The following is a 14,203-nucleotide window of genomic DNA, read 5'->3' on the forward strand; positions in this document are numbered from 1 at the left end:
AAACCCATTTGTCAGCTGAAGAATCTGTTAAGTTGAAAAGAAGCTGGGTGGGTGATGTTTATTTTTCTCCTGGGGATGGCAAACGCAATGGAGTTGCTATTTTATGTCACAAAGCTCTCTCTCCTTCTATGATTGCTCAAGAATCGGATACTGAAGGCCGATGGACTTACGTTAAACTCTCTATTAAGAATGTTCCAATTTCTCTTCTAAATGTTTATGCCCCTACCACTGGCGATCCCACTTTTTGGCACTCATTTTCCCAGCACGTCACCAGATTCATTGATGATAATTTCATTTTAGCGGGAGACTGCAATCAGCCCTTAGATCCCTTTTTAGACAGACACTCCAAAGCACATTTCACTCCTAATAAACCTCACAAACTCTTCTCCCAAACCATTTCCCAACATAAACTCACTGATGCTTGGCGTCTCTGTAATCCAAGTCTCCAAGAATTTACCTTCTACTCCCCATGTCATCATTCCCAATCTCGAATCGATTATATTTTTGTTACCCACAACATTGCCCAGACTCTCTCTCACGCAGAAATAGGTCCAATCTTACTTTCTGACCATGCCCCTACATTAGTTCAATTGGACCTTTTGCCCAAATTAACAGGCCCTCGACGCTGGCGTTTCAACAATTCTCTTCTCCTGGACCCCAAATTTACTACCGCTTTCACCTCCTTCTCCCATGAATTCTTTGCCCTAAATGATAACTCTCCTGTTCCCAAGCATACTATTTGGGATGCTTTTAAAGCGGCAGCGAGGGACTTTATCATTGGCTTTGTTGCTAAAAAACGTAGAGCTGCTCGAGAAGCTACTAGAACCATCCTTCTAGATATTAAGAAATTGGAGCATTCTTATTTCACCTCCCGCTCACAGCAAACCCTAACCGCCCTTATCAACGCTAAGATGAAATTTAACAAAAAATCTACAGATGATGCATCATTGTATTTATTGAAGTCTAGTGCCAAGTTTTATGGGGGCAAAAACAAAGCTGGCAAAATCCTGGCTAATTATCTGAAAGTGAAACACAACAAACTAAACATTGAATCTATCTACGATACTGACTTGAACCTTAAACACACAGACGCAGACATTCTCACTACATTCTCCACTTTTTATGAGACCTTATATTCTTCTGAAACTCACCCATCTTCCCACTCACTGGACGCATTTTTTTCCACTATACAAAAACCATCACACTTTCCACTTGACCTTTCTCACTTAGAACACGATATATCCCAACAAGAATTACTTAAAGCACTTCAAACACTCCAAAAAGACAAAGCTCCTGGGCCTGACGGCTTCACAGTTGAATTTTTTCTCCACTTTTCAAAGCTTCTTATACCCAGGCTCCACTCTCTTATCGGCACTTTCCTCTCCTTGGGTTCTTCCTCGGGTTCCTTCTCAGACGCCCATATCTGCCTCATACCCAAGGAGGGGAAGGATCCTCAATATTGCAAAAATTACAGGCCGATTTCCCTGGTCAATATCGATTACAAAATTTTTGCAAAATCTCTTGCAGTACGACTCGACCTTCTCCTCCCAGACTTATTGGGTGAAGAACAGTCCGGCTTTGTCAAAGGCCGATTTATCACTGACAACACCAGACTCCTATTTGACATTCTCTCCAAATCCCGCCCCTTACCTCATCCTCTTGCGGCCATTGCTTTGGACGCTGAAAAAGCGTTCGATAGGGTTGAGTGGACTTACTTGTTTCATACCCTCCAATGGTTCGGTTTTGGTCCTCTTTTCACCTCCTTAATTTCACTGCTTTACTCTAACCCACGCGCAGCGGTTTGCGCCAATGGTCAAATTTCTTCATTTTTTGATTTAAAAAGAGGCGTTCGTCAAGGATGTCCCCTATCCCCCTTTCTTTTTAACTTGGCTTTGGAACCTTTCCTCTCCAAGCTTCGTCAAAACCCCTCCATTCAGGGTTACCAATTATCAGATTCCCACATCAAATTAGCGGCCTATGCGGATGACATTCTGTTATTTGTCTCCAACCCCTCTCTCTCCATTCCTGCTTTTCTTACCGAAGGTCATGCTTACTCCCAAATCTCTGGTTATAAACTTAATAATGATAAATGCGAGATCCTCCCTTTAACCAAATTTACATTTAAACCAGATTTTGCCGCCTCCAACTTCACATGGAAACCTTCCCACATCAAGTACCTCGGAATGCATGTTGCCCCCACCATCCCGGATACCGTTTCCCTGTGCATGTCCAAATGTATTCAAAAGTTGACAGATCTCACGTCCAAATGGCATCCTCTTTACCTCTCCTGGTGGGGCCGCCTAGACACTATAAAAATGATCCTATCTCCCATTGTCTTATACACGCTCTCTAATATTCCGGTCCCCATCCCATCCAAATTCTTTAAACAGATTAACTCCATTATAGTCTCCTTTCTCTGGAACAAAAAGAAACCACGAATGTCCTTGGCACGCTTAATTCGCCCTAAATCAGAGGGTGGGGTTAACTTCCCTGATTTCCCAGCCTATCACAAGGCGTTCCAATTGAGACAAGCCTCTTTTTGGCTCCAGGATTCTGATACCCCATGTCCATTATGGGCCAAGCTCGAACGCCTGCTTCTATCTCCCTTCTCTTTTTCCGAATACCTTTCCTTCTCTCGCAAACCCACATCTGTTTCTACTCCGATTCATAAGTTTACCACAAAAATACTCCTCTCTTCCTCTCATTCACCCCCCACCACTATTGCTGATTTCCTATCCTCCCCCATATGGCATAACACTTCCCTACTCATCCGGGACAGACCCTTTTTCTGGAAATCTTGGCATACTCGAGGTCTGCAGTGGATTTCCCAACTTTTTTCTAACTCCTCTTTCTTATCCTTTCATGAACTTCGCATCCTTTATGACTTGCCCGCCTCCTCTGCGCGTCAATATCAATCCCTTAAAGACACGGTTTTACTGAAATACGATCTCCTCACCCAACCCAACCCTTCTTCTCCCCTTCCACTCTCACCTCCTCACTCCACTTCTTCTTACGCACTGCACCAAGAGCTACCGCTATTTATAAATACCTTCATGCCAGCAAGACTCCAAGACCTAAATCCAAAATCGAGGAGTCCTGGGAGCATGATTTGTCTGTCTCTTGGTCAGTTCCCTTCTGGGACAAAATCTGGACCAAACTCCGCAAATCTTCAAGGGCTGCAACACTCACTCAGACTTTATTTTTTATTTATAACAGACTCCTCTTCACACCTTCTGACCTGCACAAACGCTTTCCTAATACTCCTCACGCATGCTGGTCTTGCTCATCTCCACAAGCTGATTTACTCCACATGTTATTTTTATGTACTTGCGTTCGCAGTTTTTGGTTGCAGGTTTGGGCTCAAATTAATGTGATATTCCACACTTCTATCCCGTTTTCCCACACACATATTTTTATGGGTAGCCTTTCCCCTTGCTGGGATGATGTTGACTTGAAACCCCAAATTGTTGACCTTTTACTTGCTGCTGCTTTCCAACAATTAACAGTTAACTGGAAGGATTTTTCCAAGATTTCTTTCAAAGCATGGTGGTTTAATGTGTGTCATAACCACAGACTCGATACCACTCATGTTTTCCCGGCATGTTTGGCTGTCAAGCGCATGGACTTATGGACTCCAGTAACGCTTTATTTGGACTCTTGCAGTAAGCGTTTGTTTCATCCTCTACCTCCACAACAAGAGGTTCCTAAGCCCCCTTAATCGCCCGATGCATTCCATTTCTCCTTCAATGTATTATTTTCTCAAATTTTCTCACCGTTTTTATGATTGCCATATTTTATGTTCATGTATTTTTCCTGTATCTCTTCTTCATTTATCAATTTGCACCCAGATTTCTTTTTTATTGCTTAAAAGTCTTTAAATTTGTATCCCATTGTATTCTGTTTTGACACCTGATTTTCTCATTTTATTACTATCAAATAAAATTCTTTTGAACTTAAAAAAAAAGTACAAATTCAAATGTGTTTTATGGATTACTTGCATGGTGCAGATGTAGGCCATTTTAATTTCCATCAGGGTGTCTCCAGTTTACTTTTCAAAGTGTTTGCATAAAGCAAAATGATAGGGACCGCTTGCAAAATGGTCTGACTTTGCAACTACTCGCTGCATACCATCAGTCAACGCTATAGGGCATATTTATCAAAAAGTCACACAGTAAGGTCTGGCACTTCACCGGGGCAGCATTACACACCCCACTGATTCTTCCTGGCTGTAAAGCATGATCTATTGTGACAATATAAGTCAGACCTACGCATAGCGACAGTTTCTAACCTTCCAAGCCCAAAGATATATGGCAACCACAGTGACAATATCTACTTACCTTGGAATCAGATGAGCTGACTGATGTGATGTACCGTTGTGCCCTTTCCCACCTTCTGTTGTATGCATGTACTGGCTCACCGAGCTCATGGCCCCTACAGATCCCTCAATGTTACTGCCACCATGCCTGGACTCTTCTATTGTCATGTGCTATCAATGTTTCATATGCTCTCTTTTTTCTGCTAGCTGTTCCTGTACCACATGCAATGATTGGTGCTTTCATACCTACGGTATACTAATCTGCACTAAATAAGCAAAGTGCTTAGTCTTTCCAGCTGACACAGCAATCCTCCCCTGAGATGAAAACTAGTCTTCTCTGTATCTTTCACAAATGCCCATTTTGTGATCTTACTGTTGAGTAAAAAAACCCTGGCATGTGGCAAGACCATATTGTACAAGTTTCAGCCTAGCAATTAGATGTATTTTTATAGGTATAAGTAAGGTCTTTCCCATCAATGGATTTAATCCACATAAGGTAAACCACGTATTGTGGGTTCTTTGTGCGAGGAGGGACGGAGAGGGATTTCAAGTAACTGATGATTTACTAGGCTATTTGTCTACTTTAGTGTTTGGAGGTTAGTGATAATCCTCCAATATCTGGAGAAAAGCTAAAGATGTAAGTGAATTCACCTGCTAAACACCTCCTACAGTAAGGATATTATGGTGGATAAAATTAGGGAGATGGATTCTACTCCATATTTATGGTTTGAACCTGAAATTAAAAAACATTTCAATTACCATCAAATTCTAAATGAGGTCAAAAATCTATATACTTGTCTTCTAGTGCTGACATAGTACAGCCCTGTTAGAAGGTGGTTCTGATACTCCGAGCCGCCCGGATTTTTCACTTTTTGAGCACCTATTTGTTGAGCTTTTACTGTGGGAGAGCCTCATAAATTGGGACTCACCCACAGTAAACTCATAATGAAAGAGACTGCATGTGGATTTTACTGGTGTCCCCTTAGCTTGACTAGGCCGCTGCACTACACCTGGAGTAAGGGGCACTGGGCTGGTTACATGCTTACACATGTGTACATGCGTGTGCATATGTGTACGGGCTGCGCAGGGGAGATTCCTAGCGTGCGCAGCCCAGGAGCATCCACAAAGTGAATGGTGTGGCAGGACTTATGAAGAATTGGTTGGTGACATGGAATAGGCTTTAGACTGTAAGCACCTACTGAGGTCTTTTAGAAATACCAGATGTTCTGGGCGCACAACTAGTAAACCGCTGAGTAATGACAGGCACTAGTACAAAATAGTGTAGGCAATAGGGCGAGTGGTAATACCTCACAACCACTCAGGATGACCAGGAACCTGGTCAGCAATGCATATGAACAACAGTGCCCCTGCACAAACACAAAACCATATAGTAACAATTTTCGTGTACGATTGTAACACACAAAAATGACATATAGTGCATCAATCTAAACAGGTCGTGTAGATACGTGATTCAATGAAAAGTTCGTCTATTTCGACGGGTAAGTCAGTCAATAGTCTGTATTGGGGGTGTCCATTTTCTGTTTATTGTTCCAATTCAACAAAAGCCAACACGTGTTTCATCGCAAGGAACAAATGCGAATCTTCAGGGCTATATGAAAAATACAAAGTCTGTTGAAACTCCACATGTTTCGGTTATACTTTTCTTAAAAAGACCGGGTGACTCTCGGTGTCACCATGGTGGACAAAGGCATGCGCAAAAGGTGGTAAAGTGACTTAACGTGTGTGTGGGAAAAAGTCATAGCTAGGGTGACATAAGTGGCATGGTGCTGTGTCTGGTGGCAAAAAAAATTCTGTATAGAACAAAGTGACTGATGTGACTTGTAGTACGTCGCTTTGCAAACATCCTGGCCGGTTGTGCAAGTGAAGTGATTAGACAAAGTGGGGTGTGGTATAGAGAGAACGGAGTCCCAAGATTTACTCATGAGTGACATACGTGACCGTTGTTTAACACTGCTTGCGATATGACAATGAAATCTCATTACAGTAGGCTATTACTTGGTGCGCATGGGGTATGGTATCCAAGATTGTTAATCTTCTACATTGCGTACTTAGAGTAGTTTTAATTCTGTGAGGATGGACTACCGTATAGAAAAACCAGACATACCTGGAAACAGGCTTTATAGACCTGGTATGGAGTGGACACAAGCAAGGGCGCGAAGAGACCGGTCAGGGCTTGAACTGTGTAGATCATCAGTGTACGGATGTAAACAGCGGGGAGACAAATGGAAGAGAAACAGAGGAAACAATATAAAGTAAAATTATGGAATGCTTGTCTGTATTGTAAGACAAGGAAAAACTAGGGAAAAAAACTCTTACTGGGCGTCTGATTGGAACTATGAAAAGAAGGAGGGTAGAGTCTATTGAAAAGAAATTAAATCAGAAAATTGTGAGGCTTTGGATTGGTGCCATACTTGATTAGGTAAATTCAAGAACTACTGTTCACCCACAAAAATTATCAATACGATGAACTCTAAGGGAGCCAATTGTGATCACAGGCCACTAATTTCGTAAGGGGGCGTTTTATAAGACATGTTTGGACCATTGAAAAAGTACGATGTTAATGATGTTATAAAACTCGGAACTCACCCGGCCAGCCAATTATATTGTCTATTTGGCTAAAAAGTAGGGGAGGTGACTGCCTCGGTAACGGCAAGAGACCTCGTATGGCGTTTATTAGGACTGCAGTATCCGATGTGTGGATAAACACATCTGTAAAGAAAGCAAGATTTGCACCTGATTTATCGAGTTCCGAAGAAATCACTAAAGTGCTGTCCAAACGGCCCGCTTCTCTCTGGTCGCACACTCAAATGCTTATCTCAATGATGAGTTTGATCTTGGAGAATAACTTCTTTATGTTCCAGAAGAAATGGTACCAACAAAAACGTGGAGTAGCCATGGGGTCTAAATTCTCGCCCTCCTTCGCTAATCTCTTTATGGGAGCATTTGAAGCAGACCATCTTTGGGGTACATCCAGTAGTCAATTCACAGATTCCATTCTGTTCTGGGGTCGCTACATAGACGACTGTATCTTACTATGGACCGGAACGGATGCTCTACTACAAAGCTTTTTTGACTTTTTGAACAATAATCTTTGGGAAATTAGCTTCACTATGAAACAAAGTAGTTCACACATTGAATTTCTAGACTTAGAATTTTATGTAATCAACAACACCCTACAGAGCAAACTGTACAGGAAACCCACATCATGTAATGCAATCCTAAGAGCAGACAGTTTTCATCCCTTACACCAGATCAGATCTATACCCTTTGGCGAGTTTCTTCGTGCTAGACGGAACTGTAGCGATGAAGATGAACTAGATAAAACAATTAAGGACATGAATCAGAGATTCACCAAACGTGGTTACCCAAAAGCAATTTTGTCAAAAGCGAAATCTAAACTAAACAAAATAAAGAGAGAGGAAACGTTGAAACCCAAAGACCCGCAGCAGAAGAAAGAGAACACAGTAAGAATGATCACCGAATATAATGATCTACACAACTTAATCAGAACCAGCCTAACCAAGCACTGGAAGTTGCTAAGAGATGATTCGACATTAAAGGAAGTAATCCCGACCACCCCTCAAATCACATTTCGTAAAGGGAGGACACTGAGGAACAGACTCAGCCCCACAGTGCCACAAGTAGATAGACATCCTACATGGCTTACCCAACGAGGTAATGGTTTTTTCAAGTGTGGGTTATGCCCGATGTGCAAATGGGCCAAGCACAAGACCAAACACTACACGGGCCCCTCTGGAGAATTATATGAGATCAGAACCAACATAAATTGCACCACCAAATATGTTATCTACATCATTGAATGTCAGTGTGGTAAGAAATACGTTGGGAGCACAATACGAGCGCTTAAAGAAAGAATCTCAGAACATATGAGGGCAATCTTGAAACATGATCCTAAATACCCTGTGGCTCTCCATGTGGCAAAGTGTCAACCCAACGTAGACGATTTTCAGGTTTCTTTCTATGGAATAGAAACCGTACCCATCCATGTGAGAGGTGGTAATCGTGAACTGCTCCTAAGACGCAAGGAAGCAACTTGGATTATGCGCCTTCGGAGTATTGAATGTGGTTTAAATTATGACCCCGAACTACAATTTTTCCTGGGCGATTAAAATATTAACTACATGTCTCCAACTGTATCCATGCCGCTGCATTTCCTCTCTCCACTTCTAGTAACCGTAATGTGCATATTCATTGTGTTGTTTTTTTCCCACTGTATCTCACTTAGACGTTGTTGTCGTTCTCATTTTGCGTTCAGAACCTGTATGTATATTGACCTATTTATTGGAGCAACCGGTTGCTCCATCGTACTACAATTGCGTAGTCAGAACCAATTCCTGATCCTCGATGGGATGGAATTGAGCGCCAATCACAACCTATCCTTATATAGGACCTGACCCCTACCCGGGTAGGAACATGCCAAGTATCTTGCTCACGTCCCGTAGCTGGGACGCTCTGGCAATATTGGCATGTATCTTCAATTCATGCCAGCATGAGGACACACACACGTGTCTTGGCATTGATTCACCTTGCTGGGTGTTCTGTCCAACAGTTGTATTATATTATCACAAGCCGGATGGTTTGGAATGAGGTCCGAGTCTGGGCCTCTCAGCAATTGTACACATCACCTCCCCTAGGGGAGTGACACTGTACAAATAATCTGGTTGACAACACGTCAAACGCCATAACGCTGGTTGCACTAAAACTAGCAGGGTAATAAGAGAAATTATACCTTTCTCTCACATGTGAAAAAACATGTTTTTCAACTTCTAATTACCGCGCGGGGTACATGCGCGTTAGTCAGATATTTACATGATTTTTTAGAGTCATATTTTATTTATTTTTTCATTCCACCCTGGAACTCCGGGTAGTAACTCTTCTCTTTTTGGCCATGCATATTGACATTATATTACTATGGCGACGTTCTAGTCGCTGTAATTCACCGACAAACAACTACTATTTAAAGGAGCCCCACTTCCGGTCACGTGTCCGTTCACGAAACACGGCGCCGGGAAACACGTAGAGGGAGAAACACGTCCGCCAGGTAAGCGCCTCAAGACCGTTAACTGTTGGGTCCCCCGTATTACCAACGTTCGTATATTTATGGGCTGCGGTCTCTCCATATCATGGAGAGCATCTTACCCGACTTTTTAATTAATTTTTCCTAAAGACAAGGCACATTGTGGTTTGAGAGCCCACCCGCCCTGTAACCACATTTACCCCGCTCCTCCCGGTTTCCACGTGACCTGCAGCAAACTAAGGTAGGATTACTTTCACCACCATGCGTGTTGCCTTACCGTGTGGTATTGCCGTTTATCTTAAGCGGAACTCGATAAATCAGGTGCAAATCTTGCTTTCTTTACAGATGTGTTTATCCACACATCGGATACTGCAGTCCTAATAAACGCCATACGAGGTCTCTTGCCGTTACCGAGGCAGTCACCTCCCCTACTTTTTAGCCAAATAGACAATATAATTGGCTGGCCGGGTGAGTTCCGAGTTTTATAACATCATTAACATCGTACTTTTTCAATGGTCCAAACATGTCTTATAAAACGCCCCCTTACGAAATTAGTGGCCTGTGATCACAATTGGCTCCCTTAGAGTTCATCGTATTGATAATTTTTGTGGGTGAACAGTAGTTCTTGAATTTACCTAATCAAGTATGGCACCAATCCAAAGCCTCACAATTTTCTGATTTAATTTCTTTTCAATAGACTCTACCCTCCTTCTTTTCATAGTTCCAATCAGACGCCCAGTAAGAGTTTTTTTCCCTAGTTTTTCCTTGTCTTACAATACAGACAAGCATTCCATAATTTTACTTTATATTGTTTCCTCTGTTTCTCTTCCATTTGTCTCCCCGCTGTTTACATCCGTACACTGATGATCTACACAGTTCAAGCCCTGACCGGTCTCTTCGCGCCCTTGCTTGTTTCCACTCCTTACCAGCATACCAGGTCTATAAAGCCTGTTTCCAGGTATGTCTGGTTTTTCTATACGGTAGTCCATCCTCACAGAATTAAAACTACTCTAAGTACGCAATGTAGAAGATTAACAATCTTGGATACCATACCCCATGCGCACCAAGTAATAGCCTACTGTAATGAGATTTCATTGTCATATCGCAAGCAGTGTTAAACAATGGTCACGTATGTCACTCATGAGTAAATCTTGGGACTCCGTTCTCTCTATACCACACCCCACTTTGTCTAATCACTTCACTTGCACAACCGGCCAGGATGTTTGCAAAGCGACGTACTACAAGTCACATCAGTCACTTTGTTCTATACAGAATTTTTTTTGCCACCAGACACAGCACCATGCCACTTATGTCACCCTAGCTATGACTTTTTCCCACACACACGTTAAGTCACTTTACCACCTTTTGCGCATGCCTTTGTCCACCATGGTGACACCGAGAGTCACCCGGTCTTTTTAAGAAAAGTATAACCGAAACATGTGGAGTTTCAACAGACTTTGTATTTTTCATATAGCCCTGAAGATTCGCATTTGTTCCTTGCGATGAAACACGTGTTGGCTTTTGTTGAATTGGAACAATAAACAGAAAATGGACACCCCCAATACAGACTATTGACTGACTTACCCGTCGAAATAGACGAACTTTTCATTGAATCACGTATCTACACGACCTGTTTAGATTGATGCACTATATGTCATTTTTGTGTGTTACAATCGTACACGAAAATTGTTACTATATGGTTTTGTGTTTGTGCAGGGGCACTGTTGTTCATATGGAATAGGCTTTATACAGTGGGAAGAAAGATGCCAGGGAAATTCAGTGGGTTTTATTGGTTTCACTTCATTATTCTCCTATGGGGATGTGGAGCCCATGTGCTAGTTTCACTTTCCTAAGGCCTACCAATTCCAGACACTCACTAAAGTCCACTGTAACTTGTGTGAGAAGAAGTATTCTGCAGAGTCCAAAGTCATATTTGTACTGCTTTTGGGTCATCCAGAAATGTCATATTTCTCTGAGTCAGCCCATAGCCAGTGCCTGGGTGGGGGCTGACCCCAGCAGGCTGGATTAATGACCTTCCTTCCAAGAGCAAAGGCCTCCTCTCTAAAGAAGAGAAGATGGGTGGAGCAACAGGCCCATCCATCAGCAGCTGTCACCGGGTGCCAGGCACCAGGCTAAACAAAGGAAAAGGCAGCACGGGGGAAGGGGCTTTCAGAGCCCATGTGGCAGGAGACCCCTGGACGACACCATCTTGAACCAACCCAGAGGCTTGGGCAGGGTGGAGGGAGCAGGGGCAGTGAAGTGATGTGTCACTGCTTGATAGGACAAACAGAGACTTCCTGCCAGCCCCCTCCCCAAACTTTAAAACATTTTTGCACAGGAAGACATGCTCTCTCTGCTGAGGAAGACTGGTGCTGGAGCCTGGCGCAATGGGCAGTTGGAAGGAGGAATCCCCTGACGTTCCCAGGATCCTGAACAGTGTCAGGAGAAGAGACCAGGACCAGTGCCCAGAGGTAGGGGCCTCTCCACAGGGAGAAGAGAGGCCCAGGAGGAGAGCCAGGCGAAAAGCTGGTGCAGGCCCTGCTGAATCCACCCTCAGTGAGACCCAGGGGGGGAAGGAGAGTGCTCCTAGTGGCTGGGGAGCACCACCAGGAGCAAGAGGAGGCAAACATGGTGCAGATCGGTACCCTGGGGGTTGAGAAATGGCCCCCAGAAGGTAGGCGACCTTTGACCTCCAAGAAGACCGACGACGAAGCGCGTGGGGCTCCGCCGCCAGTCTTGAATGTGCCCCCGGGGTGGGTCAGGTCCCAGGGGCTGCCCCCAACAGAAGCTAAGACGGGGAGCGCCGTCATGCTCCCCGTGAAGATCCCAACACCGGGCCCTGCTGAAGGCGAGGAGTGCTGTTGTGCCCCCGCAAAGATGAAAGTCAAGAAGCGCTGCGTGCTCCCCGTGAATGTGCCCATGCGGAATGCCAGGAGCCCACCCGGGCCCCGCCGAAAACTAAGCCTCTTCAGATGTAGAGGTGTATAGTTCATGGTCAGTAGGAAATGCTCAGTCAGGGTTGTGTGTCACCAGGGCAGGTGTGCCTATTTTAAAAGCTTGTTGAGGTAATGGGGTGGGTCGCCACTGGGATGATGCCAGTGCGCAGGGATCTCGCTCCAGGTTATATATTTGTAAATTGGTGCATAGTATTGAGTAGTGTGTGTGTATTTAATACATGTACTCTTACTTTTATAAAGCAAAGTACAGACTGGACAATCAATTGAGTGTTATTGCTGCGCACATGTAATGGCGATTGCTAGCCCACACCACCTCCCTTGAGTAAGCCTCAGACTGCTCTGCAATGCTACCCTCTGAGAGTCAGACGCTACAATTGGGTGTTTGGTTCCCAGTGAAGGACAAATGTAGTCATGTTACTTGTGCAGTACTCATAGATACTGCCTCGTTTTCTACCAAGCCCAATGCGCTACATTCACACAAAGAGACCAGGATCTGAATGCTAGTCCTCAGAGGCAGCAGTCTGCTGAGAGAGATGATGTATGTCCTGAGTTGGAGTTCCCTACCAGAGCAGAAGGCAGTGTGTCTCCCCAAGGAAGGGGGAACAGGAGTTCAAGGTGGAGATGGCCAAACTCAGGATGAAGTAGAAGAAACTGGCCATGGAAACAGAACAAAAGAAGGCTGAGAGATCCTTGTTGGAGAGAAAAAAAGTCTGGCTCATGAACTGAGTCTAAATGAGCTGGACCACAAGGCTAGGCAGGCAGGGTCAAGCAGCGATGGTGGCAGCAATTCTATAATGCCCTCAGGAGGCAGGCAGGTCCATTTCCCCAAAAGTCTGGTGCCTGATTTTATTGTGGGTGATGACAATGAGTAGCAGCTTTAAGCATATGAAGTAACTTTGCAGATGCATAAGATTCCTGAGGAGGACTGGGGGGCTAGTGCCTGGAAGCATATCCCTTGTGATTGTAGGGATGCCTTACTGGCCCTAGATAACAGAGATAGGATGAGGTATCCCCGCCATGAAGGAATCCCTAGCAGAAAGTATGGCCTTAACTTTGAGAAGTACGGGCAGAGGTAATGGGGAAGCCAGAAGCTGTCCCACTAGTCCTCTGGGGATTGTGTTGATTCCGTTTGCAAGTCACTGGATGGTTGGGTGCACAGCAATACAGTGAAGGATTATCAGGGGCTGTCCAACTTGATTGTGAGAGAGCGCATGCTCAGTCCCTGTTTTCCAGATCTGCAGCAACACCTGATAGTTAGTAGGGTCAGTGATCCCAAGAAGCTTGCTAAGGAGGCAAACCACTGGCTCAGCACCATGGCCCACAAGAAGGTACTTGGGAGTGACCCCAAGAATGATGGTTCAGGTTCTCCTATAAGAGTGAGGGGGAGGTGAAGGGAGACACATTACAAGCCCAAGAGTAAGGGTGGAGGTAAGGGTTCCCATGCCCCTTCTGGGAAATAGAGAGGAGGCTCCAGTGGGTGTTGTCCTGGGCTCCCCATTTCCAACCCAGTTTCTTTGTTCTCAGCTAGGACTCCGTCTATCCAAAGAAATGATCCATTGGTATGACCTCTGTAGGGGTGACGAATGTGGCCATAGGGGTAAGTAGACCCCAGGGCAGATCATACACCATGCCATGATCTTCCTTAGCTGGAAGATAACCTCAGAGGGTAAGCTTGTAATCCCAGAGGGGGAGAGTCGTTGCTTTCACCAGGTGAAAGTGAATGGGACCCCTGCCACTGGTCCAATGGACACTGGGGCTAGCCACGCCATGATAGTTGAAAGGCTAGTTTCTCCAGAGCAGTACACAGGCAAGGTGTGTAGTGTAACTCAGGCCCATGGGCAGAACTTCTTCCACCTTTTGGCCCTGGTATCC

General features: G+C 44.4%; 1 long non-coding RNA gene across 1 annotated transcript in view; it reads left to right on the forward strand.

Moving 5' to 3' along the window:
• LOC144823375 (uncharacterized) overlaps positions 1-14,203 on the forward strand; it is a 48,660-nt gene that overhangs the window by 603 nt on the left and 33,854 nt on the right. The gene's annotated exons all lie outside the window — the stretch shown is intronic.

The sequence above is a fragment of the Lissotriton helveticus genome, chromosome 3_1, assembly GCF_964261635.1.
Source record: "Lissotriton helveticus chromosome 3_1, aLisHel1.1, whole genome shotgun sequence".
NCBI classification, from domain to species: domain Eukaryota; kingdom Metazoa; phylum Chordata; class Amphibia; order Caudata; family Salamandridae; genus Lissotriton; species Lissotriton helveticus.